Consider the following 8643-nt stretch of genomic DNA (forward strand, 5'->3'; position numbering starts at 1 on the left):
AAAGCTTGACAGGAAAACTGAGTGACTATCTGGTGACTAGATAACAAAGTGTGGAGCTGGATGACCACAGCAGGCCAAACAGCATCTCAGGAGCACAAAAGCTGATGTTTCGGGCCTAGACCCTTCATCAGAGAGGAGGATGGGGAGAGGGAACTGGAATAAATAAGGAAAGAGGGGGAGGCGGACCAAAGATGGAGAGAAAACAAGATAGGTAGAGAGGAGAGTATAGGTGAGGAGGTAGGGAGGGGATAGGTCAGTTCAGGGAAGATGGACAGGTCAATGAGGTGGGATGAGGTGGTAGGTAGGAAATGGAGGTGCGGCTTGAGGTGGGAGGAAGGGATGGGTGAGAGGAAGAACAGGTTAGGGAGGCAGAGACAGGCTGGGCTGGTTTTGGGATGCAGTGCGGGGAGGGGACGAGCTGGGCTGGTTTTGTGATGCAGTGGGGGGAGGGGACGAACTGGGCTGGTTTTGGGATGCGGTGGGGGAAGGGGAGATTTTGAAGCTTGTGAAGTCCACATTGATACCATTGGGCTGCAGGGTTCCCAAGCAGAATATGAGTTGCTGTTCCTGCAACCTTCGGGTGGCATCATTGTGACACTGCAGGAGGCCCATGATGGACATGTCGTCTGAGGAATGGGAGGGGGAGTTGAAATGGTTCGCGGCTGGGAGGTGCAGTTGTTTGTTGCGAACCGAGCTGAGGTGTTCTGCAAAGCGGCCCCCAAGCCTCCACTTGGTTTCCCCAATGTAGAGGGAGCCACACCGTGTGCAATGGATACAATATACCACTTGGGCAGATGTGCAGGTGAACATCTGCTTAATATGGAAGGTCATCTTGGGGCCTGGGATGGGGGTGAGGTAGGAGGTGTGGGGGCAAGTGTAGCACTTCCTGCAGTTGCAGGGGAAGTTGCCGTGTGTGGTGGTTTTGGAGGGGAGTGTGGAGCGGAAAAGGGAGTCACGGAGAGAGTGGTCTCTCCGGAAGGCAGACAAGGGTGGGGATGGAAAAATAGCTTGGGTGGTGGGGTCGGATTATAGATGGCGAAAGCGTTGGAGGATGATACGTTGTATCCGGAGGTTGGTGGGGTGGTATGTGAGAATGAGGGGGATCCTCTGGGGGCGGTTGTGGCGGGTGCGGGGTCTGAGGGATGTGTTGCGGGAAATGCAGGAGATGCGGTCAAGGGCGTTCTCGATCACTGTGGGGAGAAGTTGCGGTCCTTGAAGAACGTGGACATCTGGGATGTGTGGGAGTGGAATGCCTCATCCTGGGAGCAGATGCGGCGGAGGTGGAGGAATTGGGAATAGGGGATGGAAATGTTGCAGGAGGGTGGGTGGGAGGAGGTGTATTCTAGGTAGCTGTGGGAGTCAGTGGGCTTGAAATGGATATCAATTTCTAGCTGGTTACCTGAGATGGAGACTGAGAGGTCCAGGAAGGTAAGGGATGTGTTGGAGATGGCCCAGGTGAACTTGAGGTTGGGGTGGAAGGTGTTGGTAAAGTGGATGAACTGTTCGAGCTCCTCTGGGGAGCACGAGGCAGCGCTGATACAGTCATCAATGTAACAGAGGAAGAGGTGGGGTTTGGGGCCTGTGTAGGTGTGGAAGACGGACTGTTCCACATAACCTACAGAGACAGGCATACCTTGGGCCTATGCGCATACCCATGGCCACCCCCTTTGTCTGTAGGAAGTGGGAGGAATCGAAAGAGAAGTTGTTGAGGGTGAGGACGAGTTCGGCTAGGCGGATGAGGGTGTCGGTGAAGGGGGACTGGTCGGGCCTGTGGGACAGGAAGAAGTGGAAGGCCTTGAGGCCATCTGCATGAGGAATACAGGTGTATAGGTGGTGACTGGTGACTATATCTGGTGACTGGTCAGTATACATTGCAGCTTGTGGAATAGTTGTGCCAATCATCTACCTTTTATTTATGTGGCACTGCTAATTCTTGACGAGATATTTTCATAATGAATGCACATATACTTCCTGGATCCTTCATTTCCCGACCCCAGCATTAATAAAGCACCAGCCTCACAATATCATTGTGCTTGGTCTCAGCACAGTTATGCAACAACATCAGGGCTTCTTTATAGTTTAGGCTGTTTGTTTATGCAGGCAAGGCAGACAGCTTGTGGCGATGAGGATCACTGACGACTAAATGTATCAGTCAGAGAGGAAGAGAACAAATCACTACATTGATACTACACGGCGTCAGCACTATGCTGCGTAATGCCTGCTTTTCCAGCAAAAATACTAGAGGTGAATGAGAAAAAGGGCAATGTGTGAAAGTCAAAGGGAATGAGTGCTTTCTAAAGTGAAAGTGGATTTCCATTCATTTGGGGATACTGTCACAGTCAGTCAAGAGGCTGGTCTAGTTGCAATCTGGGAAAAGCTATGATCAGTCAGGTGCCCAGGCCTACATTAGTCCATGTTCTTGCAGTCTGGGGATTCAGCCACAGTCTGTCTTCGAGCTCAAATGCAAGCATGTGAGTCAATCAGAGTGAGAGATCAATCTGTTGTAGGTGGGCTGTGGTAAATGTGTCTGTTTTGTGGAGTCAGTCCAGTGTGGGATGGTCGCATGGCCAGTCATGGAATTTAGATTGCTAACCATTAGGGGGTAGTGGGGAGGTAGTGCTACTTAACAAACAGTAACTCCCGGCATTGTTGAATGAGGACTTTGGCCGCACCTGCAAGGATGCTGAGGCTACCTTGCCCTGCCTACCGAGAAAGTACATTTTGCATTCCGTTGCAACACTCACAATAAGGCACATAACACCTCGAACCATTGGCTGCTATTCCTTCTTCCCCTTGTGAGTGTCTGGCTGCCTCCATCAAGAGCCTGTCGAGCACCTTCAGAGTTTACTGGAGAGACACATACACCAGCAACCCTTCACCTCAGCCATTGGTGTTCAGAACTCAACACAATGCGATAGGTGTACAGGGAAGCTGGCACTCTGTCCAGGTGCCCCCTTCCTCATGCAAAGATAGGGCAATATCAGGAGGCCACTCAGAAATCTAACACTCCAGTGGTGCCCCTCCACACTCTGTGCCTCCCTTGAACCTTTGACTGTTCAAGCTGAGGAGTGTCCACTTGTCTGGCAAGAAGACTCACAGCATCTCTGAGCCATCCAGACAAAAATGCCCCCAGGGTTTCATGACCAAACTTACATGGTCAATGGGTTCCATTTCTGAGCAGGCTCACTCCACCCCAGCTATGATCCTTGGACAACACCAGGACACCATGGAAGGAAAGAAATAGAAAGTCCTTTTGAGGGCACTTTGGTGGCACATGTGATAAGCATCACATTTGTATAAATTTATTCTTTTTGTATATATTTGTGTGATGTGGATGTCACTGGATATGTGTCCGAATATTGTTGAGAAGGCAGTAGTGAACTGTCTTTTTGAATTGGTGCTGTCCATTTGGTGTAGGTACACCCATAATGTCATTAGGATACTGAAGGATAAGTGATATATTTCCCAAGGCAGGATGGTGAGTGGCTTAGAAGGGAACTTGCAGGTGGTATTCTGTTTCCCATGCATCTGCTACTCTTTTCTGCTATTTGGTAGGGAGCTTGTGAGTTTGGAAGGTGCTGTCTAAGGACCCTTGGTGAAATTCTGTAGTGCATCTTATAGATAGGACTCACTATTGTAACTGGGCATTGGTAGTGGTAAATGTTTTGTGGATATGATACCAGTCAAGCGGGCTTCTTTGTCCTGGATGGTGTCAAGCTTCTTGAGTGTTGAAGCTGCATCCATTCAGGCATGGGGAGTATTCCATCACATTCCTGACTTATAGAATGTGGACAGGGTTTGGAGAGTTTGGAAGTGAGTTGCTTGCTGCAGGATTCCTAGCCTTTGACTTGCTCTTCTAGTCATAGTGCTTATAGGTATTTCAATCAACCCGCCTAGCTATACCGAGCAGTGGGCAATGAACCTAGACTTTCTGGCCCAGAGATAGCAACACTGCCATTGCACCACAAGATAATCACAGTGCTTATAGAGCCAGTCCAGTTCAATTCCTGGACAATGATAACTGACAGGATGTTGATTGTGGGGGATTCACTAATACTGCCATTGAACATCATGGAGTCACAGCTAGGTTCTCTTTTGTTGGAGATAGGTATTTGTGTGGTGTGAATATTATTTGCAACTTACATGCTAAAACCTGGGTATTTGGACTTGAGCCTCTTCAGTACCTGAGGAGTTGGGAATGGTGCTGAACATTGTGAAATCATCAGCGAACGTCTCTACTTCTTATGATGGAGAGAAGGTCATTGATGAAGTAGCTGAAGATGGTTGAGAGAAGGATGCTATTCTGAGGAACTCCTTGTGTATCTCTGTGTCACGCCAGATAAAGCTGTGGCAGCGTGATGCCTTACTTAAGGTCCAAACAAGGCACAGAAGCAAGAGGAACAAACAGAGTCCAGTGCTCCTCATGGTAAAATATACCAAGCTTTCCTTGGGCTTTGTGCGAATGAAGTGGTAGGTGGTGTCTGGCTTAGGAAGGTGTACAGCACACAGGGAGCCAAAGCCCTAGATTCACCAAGGATCAGAGGCCTGCAGCTCAGCGTCTTGTTCAGTGCATGGATCTGTGTGCACTGTTACCCTTGAAAGGGCCTCACATTGATGGTCCTTTCAGTCCCCTTTCTAACAAGTCAAGATATTTAACATGCTCACTCTGGCTGCGGTCACAGTCATTTCCTTTCCCACTGAGTACTTTCGATTTCTAACACAATGGAAGACAACAGTGTTTTGATCTTTGGCCAGTAGATTCCAGTCTCCACCTCTACATGTCAGTCAGGCTCAGCCCACCAAAATTCCCTTCATCATTGCCCTTTCTGTAAACCCCATAGGATTTCTACCTCCTCAGGTCCCCACCCAACCTATCTACATGAGTCTGCATTCACCTCCACCTTCAATTGAGACCATGGTAAATGAGGCGATCCCTTCTCCTGCATTAACCCATTCCGATCCACATTTTACCATACGCCTTGTTTACAAATACAGGTATAGGTTCACAATTCTCCTTCCATGGCAGCAGCTTCCATTTACCCCATCTGGCCCCTTTCCCCTTATTTCTCTGGACACACCTGATGCACTGACTGACTATGGCCCACCTCTTTGAGTGACCTAAATTGCCATCCCTGGACAAAAAGGCTCTGGAGCTTGACTAATGCCTGTACGTTTCCTCATTACAATAGGACATCCCTGCCTCACCCATGCACCCAAACTGGTTATTAAGGAGCCATTACCCAATCCTCAGACTGCAAGGAATCCCCCGACTGACAACTCCCTGAATGGATATCTGACCATGGCAATTTCCCTGGGCTGGTAATGGATGCTGCCCTCGCCTTTTTTTTTCATTCATTCATGCTCGGCTTGCATTTATTGCCCATTCTAGATGGCATAAAAGAGTCAATTACATTGGAGTCACATGTAAGCCCTAAAGGACTTTAGTGAGCCAGATGGGGTTCTTTTCCTGACAGCAATGGTCATCATTAGATTCTTCAGTCTAGATTTTTATTGAATTGAAATTCCACCAACTGCTGTTGGTAGGGTTCAAACCCAGGTCCCCGGAACATTACCTTGATCTATGGATTAACATTCCAGAGCCTCCTGAGTAACACGTCCCTAACAGTTGGAAACATGGCACCTCTTTGCTGCATGCACGGTGTGTTTGTCACGTAAGCTGCTGGCACATGAAGTGGGTGTGAGACTGGCATAGCACACTGTTACACAGCAAGATGTCTGACCCTTTGTTTGAGGACTGCTGACCAGTGAAACAACCTGCCTGGTTTTGTGTCACAGCAAAAAGAGTTGGCTAAGAATGGAGCAGTAATCTCCGTTGTATTCTTATTAAATTCTCAGATGTATTTTGGTCAAAAATGCCTGATCTATCTGTCTCTCCATCTATCAACAGTTCCCTGCTGAATGCCAGTGCCAGTGTTACTCTGGTTTTCCTTATTCAAAATGCCCCTTTTTCCTGTGTGGTTCCAGCAATGACAAACCAACAAATGGCTATGACACTTATATCTGCTATCCCACGTCTGATCCCCCAGTGATGATGAGACTGTTTAAAAGACTTGAAGAGTCATCAAAGCAGGCTATTAAAGACTTCCAGTTCAAATACAACAGTAAGCAGACAAATGGCCTATTACTGCTCCGATGCTGGGCAGACAGAAATGCCTATAAGTGGACCACACTGGGCCTGGTATTGAGAAATGAACCCAGCCAGATGATCAAAGTTTCAGTGGGGGAGCATTTTGAGAATAATTCTGTAAGAGTGGACCTCGAATGAAGGTATTAAGTTGGGGAAGGGCCAACAAATCAAGCAACAATTAGAGAATGTGAATTGGGAGCAACTGTTTGACAGTAAATCCACATCTGACATGTGGGATTCTTTTAAGGATCAGATTATTAGAATGCAAGACAGGCATGTTCCTGTGAAAGTGAAGGACAGGAATGGCAGGATTTGGGAACCTTGGATGAAAGAGGCAATTATCAGCTTAGCCAAAAAAAAGCATACCTAAGGTCCAGGCAACTAAAAACAAATGGAGTACTTGAAGAATGTAGAGAAAGTAGATAAGACTCAAACTAGGAGTTAGGAAGGCTAAAAGGGGCTATGAAATGTCCTTGACCAGCAGGGTTAAGGCATTTTACACATTAATTAGGAACAAGAGGGTAATTAGGGAATGAATAGGCCCACTCAAGGATAATGGTGGTTATGTGTGGGACCAGAGGAAATGGATGAGGTCCTTAACATATTCTTTATATTGGTATTCACCAAAGAGAGGGACGTGAGGGATGTTGAGGTGAGGGAAAGGCGTGTGAACACTCTCAAGCAGGTCAACATAATGAAAGAGAAAGTGTTGGGTGTCTTGAAATACATTAAGGTAGACAAGTCTGCAGGTCCTGATGGGCTATATCCCAGCATGGTGTAGGAGGCAAAGGAGGAAATAGCTGGGGCTTTAACAGATACCTTTGCACCATCCTTTAACCTCAGGCAAGATTCCAGAGGACTGGAGAATGGCCACAGTTGTTTATTTGCTTAAGAAAAGAAACAGAGCTAATCCAGATAATTACGGGCTGGTGAGTCTGATGTCAGTTGTGGGGAAGCTGTTGACTTGTTAGTGATAGACAGAGTGGGTTTGTGTGGGAAAGAGCATGTCTCACCAACTTGATCGAGTTTTTTGAGGAGGTGACAAGAATAATTGATGATGGACTTTACTAAGTCATTTGATAAGGTATCTCATGGTAGGCTGATACAAAAAATAGAGTCTCACGTGATCACGGGTGAGCTGGCTAGATGGATACAAAGTTGGCTTGGTCATAGAAGACTAGAGGTGCAAGGGTGCTTTTCAGAAAGGTGATCAATAACTAGTGGTGTGACACAGGGATCAGTGCAGGGACCATTGTTGTTTGTAATATATATAAATGATGTGGAAGAAAATGTAGATGGTTTGACTTGTGAGTTTGTGGATGACACCAAAATTGAGGGAATTGCAAATGGTGAGGAGATTTGCCAAAGGATTCAGTGGGATATAGATTACAGATTTAGGCAGTGAGATGGCAGATGGAGTTTAATCTGGACATATGACAGGTTTGGAAGATCAAATTCAGATGCAAATTATACCATATATTGAGGGATCTGGGTATACACATTCCTGAAGGTAGCAACACAGTGGACATCGGTCAGGGGATCAAATGTAAAAGTCGGCAAGATATGTTACAGCTGTACAATACTTTTGTTAGGTCACATTTAAAATATTACATGCAGTTCTAGTCACCACACTACCCAAAGAACATGGATGCAACAGGAATATAGAAATACCTAGCACCATGTTTTTATTAAATGTCACACACTTCTTTGCATAATTCCCTGACAACTTTGACAGTCCCAATGCACATTTTATGCACAATCCTGTCTATTTTTCACAAAAAGCTGCCAGTTCTTGGTGGCAAGTGGAATAGACAAGAACGCAACAACAACTTTAACTTGTGGAGCCCCTTTTGGGCAGTTAAGCCACTGTCTGTCAAGACTCCTGAAGGACTACTAACGAATGAGATTTGACTGCAAGCCGCATGAAGAGAGATTGGGAATGGGAAACCAGATAGTTGACAAAAGGGGTTGATTTGGAAGAGTATCTTAGAAAAGAAAAGGGGTGGTCACTCTGGCCTTTCCAAAAGGCAGGAAAGTAGAGTTGAGGATTGTCAGATCAGCCACAATCACATCAAATAACGTTGCAGGCTCGAATGGCTGAATGGCCTATGAACTTCACAAGTATGAAGAGCTGAATCCCTCCAGTCCCGGCATTGCAAACAGAAGAAATACCATCTTTGGGAATGTGATTCTCAATTTCTTTCAGTGTGGTTGGCATGGCAGGGAAGCTCTTCGTCATGGTGAAAATCTGGGACCACGTTGAGATATCTGGCGTTAAGTCCCGCCTTATCAACTCAGATTGTCTTATATAAAAGAGAATCAAAAATTCTAAAGTGGGGAAGGCAAACTTTACAAAGTTTGCAAAGTTTTGCATCTGGGCTGACGGATGATCTGGCAGAAGTGGACAGGCAACAGCTACTTGAACAAAAGTCAGTGACAATTCGCTGGAGGCAGAGGAATCAGAGGAATCTTAGAAATGAGCTTCTACAGGCATA

The sequence above is a fragment of the Stegostoma tigrinum genome, chromosome 4 (genome assembly GCF_030684315.1).
Source record: "Stegostoma tigrinum isolate sSteTig4 chromosome 4, sSteTig4.hap1, whole genome shotgun sequence".
In the NCBI taxonomy this organism is placed as follows: domain Eukaryota; kingdom Metazoa; phylum Chordata; class Chondrichthyes; order Orectolobiformes; family Stegostomatidae; genus Stegostoma; species Stegostoma tigrinum.